The sequence below is a fragment of the Hippopotamus amphibius genome, chromosome 13, assembly GCF_030028045.1.
Source record: "Hippopotamus amphibius kiboko isolate mHipAmp2 chromosome 13, mHipAmp2.hap2, whole genome shotgun sequence".
NCBI classification, from domain to species: Eukaryota; Metazoa; Chordata; class Mammalia; order Artiodactyla; family Hippopotamidae; genus Hippopotamus; species Hippopotamus amphibius.
Genome location: NC_080198.1, coordinates 39365421 through 39377623, shown reverse-complemented (window position 1 = coordinate 39377623; position 12203 = coordinate 39365421). Strand labels below are relative to the sequence as shown.

Genomic DNA, 12203 nt, shown 5'->3' with positions numbered 1-12203 from the left:
TGGAATGTGCTTCTCTATTGGTCTGCAAGTCTGCATGTGCTGACCTTTAAAAGGCAGTGTAAGGTTTCTCTGTTCTCCCTTCTGCTGGTGGGCTGACAGACTGAACATGGGTGGACAATGATTTGGTGGCTCTGGTGTTGGCTGTGTTCAATATTCTACTGTATTTCTTGTATAACCAATGGGGGGTTTTTGCCATAGATGCATTTTTAGTCCTTCAAAAATAAGCAAGGCACAATGAATGACGTTTAAAAAAAAGTTTAAACCAGAAATGAAATTACAAAAGAAAATAACATGATATAACCATCTTGGGGTAAAAACAAAAAACAAACAAAAAAACTTTCCTAAATATAGCAAGCACCAAAGAGTTTTTACAAACTAAAATAACAAAGACTTCCAAACTAAATTTCTTTCAAGAAGTTTGGAAGTTAATTCTGAGTAGTCAAAGGTACAAAAAGTAACATGCAATAGGAGAAAGATTTTTGTGGTGAATACAGAATCCAAGAATGTACTGTAGAAACTGAATGGGAGTATGGCAAAGATGCTCAATGCTCAACCAATCCACTTTCTTCTTCCTAGGCACTCAGAAAAACAGCTCCCACCTCCGTTGCAGTTACAAGTTGAGACCACATGACTGGGTTCTAGTCAGCAGGATTCCAGCTGAAGTAATATGCTTCCCCACAAAACGATGAATGAGATCTTCCCTGCTGGTGCTCTCTGTTGTCAACTAAATGAATGCAAAAGAGCTGGAATTCTTCAATCACCACATGAAGCAAGAAATAATCTTTAAGTGTGTCAAAGCACTGAAATGCTAGATATATTAGACAGCATTAATCACCCTAACTAATATAGAGATCTTACATATCTGTCATCCTCATTTTACAAATAAAGAAAATGATAAAGTGACTTTCCAAAAATTAGTCTAGTTGCTAAAAGAACCAGATTCTTCTTTTGTCACGAGACTACAAAAAGGCAGCAAGAAACACAGTTTCTCACATAAACATGAGGGGCCTTAAACTTCTTTTTAAAAATGTCTGTGAAAATCTCGGAGCCTTCCATCCCAAATACTATAATTGACACTGGCTCTCACATCTGACTTGTATCTTAAAATATGGCTGAAATTATTAAAAACTTTGTATACCACAACAGACTAATAAATTACATAAAACTTTATATATTGTTACTCTATTACCTCTTTATTTTCTAAGAAGTAATTTTAATATATTCTACTCGGTAAGCATACACATCATGTGAAAACAGTATTTGTGGTCCTTTCTATGAGGAGTCCCATGGGCACTAGGTCCATGGTCAAATACACAGCTTCAGGTTATGCCTTTATTTCTACAGAAGGAAAAAAATCCAAGCTTTTAACAATATCTCAAGTCAAATTTAAAATAAGTCACCATTAGCAGATCATCTGGCCTCTCTTTACCTCTGCCATAAACTGGATATAAGATCTCGGGCAACTCACCTCACTTTATTTGTAAAAAGAATTATCCGGAAGTCCTTTTTAAGCCTACCATTTTGACTATGATCTCACTCTGTTCAGGTGAACAAAATGTATTGAATATTTATTAACTGGAACCACATAAAATTATTGATATTTGATTGTTTTTGACCTAGAAAAACTGCATTTTTGTATGGCTTGACCTAATACTAAGTGCTATGCACAGTGTTAAAAAGATAATAATTTTTTTAGGTATGTATACAAACGCACTTTTTTATAAAAAAACTAGTATGCTGATTTAGGGGCTCCTGACTGCTTTAGAGCTACAAAGCAAAGTCTATACATCTGAAGAGATAAACCTTTCACATACTCTCTTCTCCTGAGTACTTACAGCTATGAGCTATTTACGAAGAAGCTACAAGATTTCTGTTCATTAGTCTGCTGCATGAGAATACTAATTCAAATGTTTTCGTCAAAACTGCTGCAGCAATTGGGTAAACGTAAATCCCACCTGTCTATTACTCCATCAGTTTAGACTTCTACTTAAAGATTTAGGATTAAGTTTGCCTTGTGAAGCTCACAAAGGATTAAATTATTCGTAAGTAGCTATTCCTATGAAAGACTAAATCATGAATGCTCATGTTACAACCCAATCAAATACAAAGGTTTCTCTAAAAACTTATACAAAACAGGAATGTAGACTGGTCCTCAGGGTAGAGGCATGTTTGTTACCAAATCACCTAACATCAGGATACTTTATTCCAAAGACAACACTTAGAGCCAAATGAACATATTTTTACAAAAACTATAGCTGATCTAAGTATATCAAGTGAATATTATTATTCTTTTTTTAAATAAATTTATTTATTCATTCATTCATTCATTCATTCATTCATTTATTTAATTGGCTGTGTTGGGTCTCCGTTGCTGCACATGGGCTTTCTCTAGTTGCAGCGAGCGGGGGCTACTCTTCATTGTGGTGCATAGGCTTCTCATTGCGGTGGCCTTTCTTGTTGCGGAGCACGGGCTCTAGGCAAGTGGGCTTCAGTAGTTGTGGCACATGGGCTCAATAGTTGTGGCTCACGAGCTCTAGAGCACAGGCTCAACAGTTGTGGTGCACAGGTTTAGTTGCTCCGCGGCATGTGGTATCTTCCTGGGGCAGGGCTCGAACCTGTGTCCCCTGCATTGGCAGGCAGATTCTTACCCACTGTACCACCTAGGAAGTCCAATGTCATTACTCTTAACGTATATGCAAAATTTATTTCCCTTATCTTTAATATTTTTCTAGAAGAATTTTGATCTTCCTACAAAACTATCTTCTTGATAAAAAGCAGTCCGAGGTCAGGGAAGAAGGTAACAGCAGTCTTTTCTTATCTCTGTAGACTAAATTCCAGAATGTAGTTTTTCAGATTTCAGTTTTGCTGTTAATTAGTATGTCATTCTGCAATTTCATGTGTTGATTTTAAGCAGTAAACACCAAATACATCATTACTCCCATACACAAGTGCCACCAACTGCTTAAATTAAAAATAATGAAACAAATCAAACTACAGAAATGATACTGTTCTTCATAACTAAGAAAATACTGTCCATTGTCAGCTTTACTGTTCCCACTAGTCATAAACACTCCAAAAGCCCCATCTCTCAATACAGCTTTCCTCATTAGAATCAATTTACCCACTTATTTGAAGAAAGAGAAACATTCAGATGTATCATTATACATGCACATCTGCCAGATACCGACCGGAGGCAGCAAGTATGCTGTGTTCAGGAAAAAGAAGGCAAGAATCCTCTATGGTCTATAAGAAGCTACGTTTGGAAAAAACATAATGGTCCCCTCTACTGTTAAAGTGCTTATACTGATAAATCTTCCTGATGTCCTCGAGTCACGAATGGTCATCATTTCAGAGCTCAAGTGAAACATACGCATGAAAACATCAAATAATAAAAAGGGGAATCTTGAATTATCTAGCTTACACTCCTATTTTACAACTAGTAAAGTGAGATCCAAAGAGGATTCCCTCTGCCCAAAGGCAACGAGCTAATTAATGCCAAAGCTACAATCAGAACCAAGGTCTTACAATCCCCACCCAGCCCAAAGTTCCCCGCCTCAGTGAGTACTCACTGAAGGTACAAGAGAGGCACTAGTTTAGGGGTGATAAAGTAGTAATCCTAGGTCTGACAAGGCCCCTGGGACAGTGACCTACAAGAGTGTTTTGGAGAAACTTGTGCCAACATCTCAAAAATCAGAAATTTTTGAATTAAGATACACATTTATAGTTTCTTTCTAGAATCAGATCAGACAACTAGTATGCATTCCCAATTCAGCAATAATATCCAAGAGCGGAGAAGTAACTGGCTTTTGTACAGCAGACACCCACTCAGACAGTGTTGCAGCATAATCTTGTTCCAAGCCAGCCGAACAGATTCACGTGAACTGCCAGGCTGCTGTGTGAGTTTAAGTAGGAGACTCCTACTCTAGAGCTACTGAAATCACTGTCAACTCTAAACAGCTCCTAATGGTAGCAGAGTTTCCACTGTGTTGTAGTGGCTGGTTTAACTAAATTACAAAGTCACTAGACAGGTAAGATGGGAAAGGGAGAGAAAAACACACACACACATATTATGAAACTGGTGGTAATTCCTTCAGAGCAGTCAGAACTTGAAGTACACATCCAAAATGTCTTACCTTCCTGGAACTAATTCCTCTTTGAAGAGTTTTAGTCAATGACGTGAAAAGCTCTGTCCTGATACCTCTGCTTTAAGGAAAGAGCAAGAATGCACACTCATATTTCCTAAGCCAGTCATATAATGGTTTAAAATTCTGTATATTACAGCTACAGACCACTAGTTTAATGGTATTTTTTACATGATACGCATTTTAGGACTCAGTACTATATTGCACTAAAACCACAGTAAAAGGAGGCAGACAGAAAAGAGAAAAAAATGGGAGAAAAAAGTCTATAAATTAGGAAAAAGCCTAAATTTTTTCCTGTAAATATGACATTTCCATTCTGTTCAAACGTAGATATAGTTTAATTTAAATCTTCAGGGGCATTCCAGTAAGCAACAAGCACACCTAGTATCCAAGACTTGGTTTCTAATACCATCTCTTACAAAGGAAACAGGGCTCCCTGGAGAAATGACTAATTCTAGGACCGGGACAGAAAATACACAAGCAAAGCCTGGAACATCTTGTAACACCAGAAAGTTAGGCAATGCTATAAAAATAATTAATTAATTAATTAATTAATGAGAGAATGTGAAAGGAACACAGGGATCAACTGAAAGCTTTCAATGACCAAAGCTGGAACAGTATGAGCAACAAAATACAGTACTGGATTGTAACCCAAAATACAAAATAAGTACTCATGAATCTATACTGATATAAATAAATAATTGAATAAATTAGCGAGGGAGGGTAAATAAACGTACCATGAAGAAGAATTCCAAAGAATTAGTCTAGACCTTCCAACTTCTAGGTGATAGAACTTAACCCTGATTCCTTAAGTGTGGATGGGTCACGTAGTGACCTCATTCCAAAGAGTACAACATAAAAAGGGAGACAAAAGAGAAACCTGTTAAACACTACCTAAACCAGGTGATCAAGATTAACATTAACAGTGATGAGTCATGTTGACAGTATGTGCCCTTGATATGTGATAAAAATGGCATCTTACCTCTGCAATCTTCCTCTCAAAAGCCATAACCCCGGTCTAATCAGAAGAAAAAGATCAGATAAATCCTAGTTGAAGGCATTCTATAAAATATCAGACCAGTACTTCTCAAAACTGTCAAGATTATGAAAGACAAGGTCATCAAAAATGAAGTCTGAGAAACTGTCCTAGCCAAGAGAAGCCTAAGCATAGCAACTAAATGTAATGTGGTATCCTGGATGAGACCCAGAACAGAAAAGGGTCATTAGGTAAAAACTATGGAAATCCAAACAAAGTATGAACTTTAATTAATGTATCAAAATTGGTTCCTTAATTGTTAATAAATACACCATACTAATGCAAGATATTAATAATAGGAGAGATCCTAACAACTCTTCTGTAAATCTAAATTTATTTTCTATAATTTACAAAATTAATTTTAAAAATACTTAATTGGGCTTATTTACATAAAAATATTGATGCAATAATTATAAGCTGTCTTTATTTCTGAACATGGTCAAAATGTATACTTCCAAAGTGATCAGGGAGTTTGCTGTATGGCTTCAGGCAAGCACTTGAATGGCTAGAGCCATTTCAGTATTTAACATTGTCTAAGCATCAAAAATCATGAACCTGGGCCTTATGTACAGAAGTTTCTGAAATACAGAAAAATATAAATTGCCCACAATATATCCCCAATTTTCCCCAGGACACGTATTCAGAAACAGATCTAAAGAAAAGAACAGTACAGCACAGTCAGCTGAACCCATGAATGTGGAACTGTTGATACAGAGGGCCAGCTGTGGAACATAAGCACCAGGTGATTTTGGTATCCAAAGTGTGTCCTGGAACCAATCCCCTGTGAATACCAAGGGACAACTGTATTTGATATCTATCTTTAACATTCCAGTACCAAACTGTATTCACTTCCAACTTAAATCTGATCCATCACCTAAAACTGCACTCTCACACAATCTACAATTCCCGGGAGAAACTTACTATGGAAGAAAGTCTGTATAAGTAACGTCCAAGTCTCTAATCACTGAAAACTAGCTGGCTCTCCATTAAAGCTTAAAATCTGAAGTTCTACCACTGGTACTATTAACTCTTAACTTTGTAGATTTACAAACAGTGACCAACTCTAACAGGGACTTATTTATTACATTCAGAGAAACAAAACAAAATAACTTAGCAATGTGTGTCTAATATTTCCACCCAAATGACAAAAAAGGGGCATATGCGATTTTAAGTCCTTATTTTACAAGTGAGAAAAGAGCCAAGGGGATTAGCAAAGATATTTGTTCAAGGTCATCCTGAGTCTCAACTAGAAGCAGGATTTCCTCTCACTCCTATGCTATTACAAAGAAGGAAACAAGGGAAAGATAAAGGGTGTTATAGTTCTGACCATTTCCTATGCTAGGCTAGAAAGCTTTAGTTTCCTCAGAGGTCAACAAAATAAGCCAGCCTACCTGTTGGAAACAGCACCAAATAGCTATCCTTTTTTAAATAGCATGCCCACCTGACATAGCTCCTTGTCTCCTATTTAATTACCAATTCTTGGATTGTGCCACTATTCAATATCCATGATGTGAAAGTTGAAGCCTTGGTTAAAGATTTTAAGTGTTCAATTTAATTTGGTACTAACAGAAAAGTGAGTGTATTAGTTTTCCTCCCAGTTATCCTTAATAATTTTTTTCTTTTGTTATTGAGGTGAAATGTATAGAATATACACTTAAGCATTTTAAAGTATACAATTCCATGTCATCAACCTTTCTCTAGTTTCAAAATATCGAATATTTTTAATTAGAGATGCACTAATCCAAATGTAGGAGTACTCTGTTTTCAATTAATTCATCACATCTCAAGGAAGGCCTAAACCCAGGTTCCAACCTTAAGTGTGGTCTGAACCCCTTTATCATTCTAATCTCTTTCCACACGTGCCCAGCCACAGTGCAGAGATACTGTGCCAAGTACCCTTCACCTTCTTCCACATATCAGTAGTATTCTATCACACTCTCCTGCCCTGAACACAACCACAAAGCCAGGCTTATTGCGTGGTTAGCCAACCCCGCAGGCTTTTGTTTCAGCAAACACTCCAAACATTGCAAACTACTTAGGAAGGAATGAATGATCTCATCCCACTGACCCAACAGCCAACTTTATCAAAAAGCTTTTTGTTACAAGCTGTGATAACCTAGGAAACCAGATCTATTTCTACTGTCCAGGAATGGAAAACAAAAAGAAGAAATCATAAGGAAAAAAACTGCTCACATATTGACCACTTTTAAAAATCACTTGTTCTACAGAATTTCCTTCTTTGATATCTGGCTACAAGTGAACAAAAAGAAAGACTTTGGGAACTGTTCAATGCCCCCCCCCAAATCATTATTGTGACAATTAAAAAGCAAACTTCAGGACTTCCCTAGTGATGCAGTGGTTAAGAATCCGCCTGCCAACGCAGGGAACATGGGTTCGATCCCTGGTCCGGGAAGATCCCACATGCTGCGGAGCAACCAAGCCCATGTGCCACAACTACTGAGTCAGCACTCTAGAGCCCGCGAGCCACAACTACTAAGCCCGAGTGCCACAACTACTAAAGCCCATGCGCCTAGAGCCCGAGCTCTGCAACAAGAGAAGCCACTACAATGAGGAGCCCACGCACCACAATGAAAAGTAGCCCCCGCTCGCTGCAACTAGAGAAAGCCTGTGTGCAGCAACGAAGACCAATGCATCAAATTAATTAATTAATTAAAAAACATTTCCAATACTGGAAGGTACAGGGTGGTAGGAATGGGGAACTGAGTAGGCAAGTATACAGACAAATGTAAGGACTTCTCTTACCCAATGACATTAGATGTTCCAGATGGGGAATAGTTAGCACAAAAAAGTGAGGGAAAGGGGGAGCTTAGAAAAACAAAATCTTAGTACTGTAGCACTATTTTCCAAAGATCTGAGGAAAAAAAGCAGTCCAGTCACTTAAAAAGTATTCTCTGTTAGGGGAAAACAACAGAAAAAGGTGGCACTCTAATCCCTAGAAGACAGCCTCATTTGAAAAGGCAGTATCTAAAGTTAAAAACTGTAACCTAAATCCTGAAGGCTGGTAGCCAGTTCATTCCCCTCACCTAGACCACTCCTGACCTGACCTCTTTCAATGTTTACCAAAAAAATAAAACTGCCATGTATTAGCATTCATCTCCTGTTAACTATTTATTTACTCCTCCTATTTTTTTAATTCTTAAAAAAAGTTGTGATTTATCATCTACTATACACCTGGGTATTCAAAGCACATGGACGTGCCTTTTCTCTACTTGGCCTCCAAGCAGCATACTGTCACCAACAGAGCTATGGTCAAATGCTGCGACACAGGGTGTGCACCTCCAGAGCCTTGCCCAGGTAGTTCCTTCTGCTTAGGTGGTCAGCGATCAGCCTCTGCTCTAAAACTCTCAGGAAAAACAAAATAAATCAAGAGCACTATTTAGAGTGAATCATCCTAAATCTGTGTGTCAGTATGCATGTGAGAATCAGGTGACTAAAGGCGGCTGAGGTAAACAAAGGATTCTACAGCAGACTATAAGGAACAAAAGCTAACATAATCTCTGATGGTTTGTGGACCAGCTGTCAGACATTCTAAAAGTGAATGTTGGCCTACCTTAAGATAAAACCAAAAATATGGTTATAAAGTCTACTTAGTGATAAAGGCTAAAGTTAGATTACTGGCCTAGAGCCTGAATAGAATTCTGAAGACAGAAGTAGACACAGCGTTTACCCTTCTGAAATGCATAATGTTTTCCCCAGACCTCCCCCACTGTCCTGAACTCTTAGTGGATCCAAATACATCTAATGAGAACAGCAATACAAGCACTACCATGAAATAAAATTTGAAAAGGAAACAAGTAAACTCCAGTAAACAAAGTTCCAAGAGAAGGAAAGAAAGAATGCCTCCAGGAAGAGGAAAGCTGTGACAAGAGCTACACAACCTCCCTTCACATCCTCACGCACTAGGTGATCCCCATGCACTTGGGCACTACGCCAGAATGCGTGTAGATAGTAGATGAACAACAGTGCCTAAGTACATCACTACACTGAATTAGAAATAATTTACATAGGCATATAGGTATAGATATCAATTCTTCTTCAATCCTAAAATAATTCTCTCTCAATAACTAAAATGCCATTTTTCTTTTTCACCTTTTCAAGGCCTGCCTCTACTCTCAGTCCGTCTCTACAAAAGCCTCCATGGCTTCCAGAGCACTCTAGCTATATGATGTGTGCTACCAGTACACCACTGACCAACTTTATTATTTATATGCCTATTACCCATTATAAACTGTGAGCTCAAGAGCAACAATGTTCAGTGATCTTTGGTTGCTCACCAGCACCTACCCCAGTTCCATGAACATGGCAGATACAAAATAATGAAAAGTGTGTTGCACATTTTTCTAATTCTGAAGCCTTCGATTTTTTTCTCTTTTGATCACAATCCATGGGGGGGAAATCATTTCATAAAATGACCCATATTCACACACATACAGTTACACACACACACATACATATAAATGAAACAGCAGTATGTAAAATGTACTGATATCTTCTGTTCCTTTTTTTTAAGGGCTTCCTGTGAAAATTTCAATTCTGGTAAAAAATAATCTCAAGAGAAGGAGGTACACAATTAAAAGCAGTTTTTAAACTTTAAGGTGGACATCCCTTGAGAAGATGGTTTAAAATAGATTACAGAGTCCTATTCCCAGAATCTGATTTAGTAAGTCTGGGTAGCAGCCCAGGAATCTGCCTTTCAAAGTACCCCAGATCATTCTGATGCAGATGATAAAACTATACTTATCAGAAATATGCCTATATAATTTAAGATTTAATCTCAGGAGACATAATTTCAACTCTTCTTACACTAAGCTACAGGTTAACCAAGCTATCTGCAAGAGGTTCCTGCCCTGCTAACAGACTGGTTTTTAATCTGAAAGCTGTCTGGCTCAACAATCCTTTTATAGACTTCCTCTAATGCAACTTGGTAAACCACTAAAATCTGTTCCTCTTAACTACAGCTCTCCGCACCAAGAAAAACAAAAGAATGATATGAATGAAAGACATTTTTGTTGCCCAAGTCATCTGCTTTATAACTGAAAGGGCTTTTGAAAACCAGTCACACTGACCATACAACTGGCATATGTAGTCATCAGTTTGGAACTCCTAAGTACAAGTGGCCTATAGCTCAAAAGTGATCACTAAATAACTCAAAGTCTGACCACAAACTGCTTGAAAGCTATAATACAAGCCTCCACTTCTCGTAATGACAAGCCAATAAGAAGACCCTTGGGTACTGAAAGTTTTAAATTCAACAGTCAATATTAAAACAGCACCAAACACTTGCAATGAACAATCCAAAAATGAAATTAAGAAAACAATTCCATGAAGGGGAAGCTGAGAAGAAGCAAGAGAGTAGCACAGACATATATATACTACCAACTGTAAAATAGATAGCCAGTGGGAAGTTGTTGTATAACAAAGGGAGTTCAACTCGAGGATGGAAGATGCCTTAGAGGACTGGGACGGGGAGGGTGGGGGGGACTCGAGGGACAGTGGGGGGGGAGTCGAGGGAGGGAGGGAATATGGGGATATGTGTATAAAAACTCATGATTGAACTTGGTGTACCCCCCAAAAAATAATAAATAAATAAATAAATAAAATTTTTTAAAAAAGAAAACAATTCCATTTACAACAGCATTAAAAAGAACACTTAGCAATAAATTTAACAAAAGAAGCACAAAACTTAGGGTACTCTGAAAAATACAAAAAACTGGAGAAAGAAAATCTTCCAAATTCATGGATGGGAAGACTTAACACTGTTAAGAAGTGGGACCTCCCCAGCAGTCCAGTGGAAGAAGGCAATGCTCCTCCCAAGCTCATCTACAGATTCAATGCAATCCCCATCAAAATTCCAACTGGCTTCCTTGTAGAAACTGACAAGCTAATTCTAAAATTCATATAGAAATTCAAAGGACCCAGAACAGCCAAAACAATCTTGAAATAACAATACAGTTGGAAGATTCACACTTCCTCATTTCAAAACATACTACAAAGTCATAGCAATCAAGACAATGTGGTACAAGCACAGACATAAAGTACAGTGGAACAGAAAAGAAAATTCAAAAATAAATCTTCACATTTACAATTTTCAAGAAAGGTGCCAAAACAATTCAATGGGGGAAAACAGTCTTTTTGACAAATGGTGCTGGGACAACTGGATATCCAGAAGCAAAAAAGTGAAGTCGGACCCCCTAGTCACACCATATACAAAAATTAACTCAAGATGGAACAAAGACCTAATCCAACTGCTAAAACTATAAATCTCTTAGAGGAAAACATGGGATAAATCTTCATGAGCCTGGATTTGACAACAGTTTCTTAAATTTAGCACTAAAAGTGCAAGCAACAAAGGAAGGAGATTAAACTGGACTCTATCAAAATTTTAAAGTATTTCCACTTCAAAGGACACCATCAAGAAATTGAAAAGACACACACAATCCAACACAGACTAGGAGAAAAAATTTACAAATCATGTATCTATGATAAGGAACTTGTATCTAGCATATATTAAAAAAAAAAAAAACCTCTTACAAAGCAGTAATAAGACAAAATAACCTAATTTTAAAATAGGCAGGGACTTCCTTGGCAGTCCAGTGGTTGACTCTGCGCTTCCAACGCAGGGGGTGCAGGTTCGATCCCTGGTCAGAGAATTAAGATTCCACATGCTGCAAGGCATGCCCCCCCCAAAAAAAGAAAAAGTGGACAAATAATCTGAACCAGCATTTCTCCAAAGAGGATACACAAATAGCCAATAAGCACATTAATCATCAGGAAAATGAAAGTCAATACCACAATGAGATACCACTGTCATACTAGGATGACAGTCATCAAAAAGGACAGACAATAACAAATGTCTGATAACTAGAAGACTCATATACTGCTAATGGACATGTAAAATGGTGTGGCCATTGTATTAATAGAAACAGTATGGCAATTCCTCAATAGGGTTAAACATACGACCCAGCAACTTCACTCCTAGGAAACCTAAGAGAAATGAAAATCTA

The 12203-nt window shown here is 37.6% G+C and overlaps 1 protein-coding gene across 21 annotated transcripts in view; it reads right to left on the bottom strand.

The window, feature by feature from the left end:
- MAP4 (microtubule associated protein 4) overlaps window positions 1–12203 on the bottom strand; it is a 170900-nt gene that overhangs the window by 132784 nt on the left and 25913 nt on the right. Inside the window, exon 1 of one of the 21 annotated variants that reach the window (XM_057705682.1) lies at window positions 4880–5035. The exons of the other annotated variants lie outside the window; for them this stretch is intronic. The gene's annotated coding sequence lies outside the window, so the exon portion shown is untranslated. Of the gene's footprint in view, window positions 1–4879; window positions 5036–12203 lie in introns of those variants that run through there. 21 annotated transcript variants of the gene reach the window in all.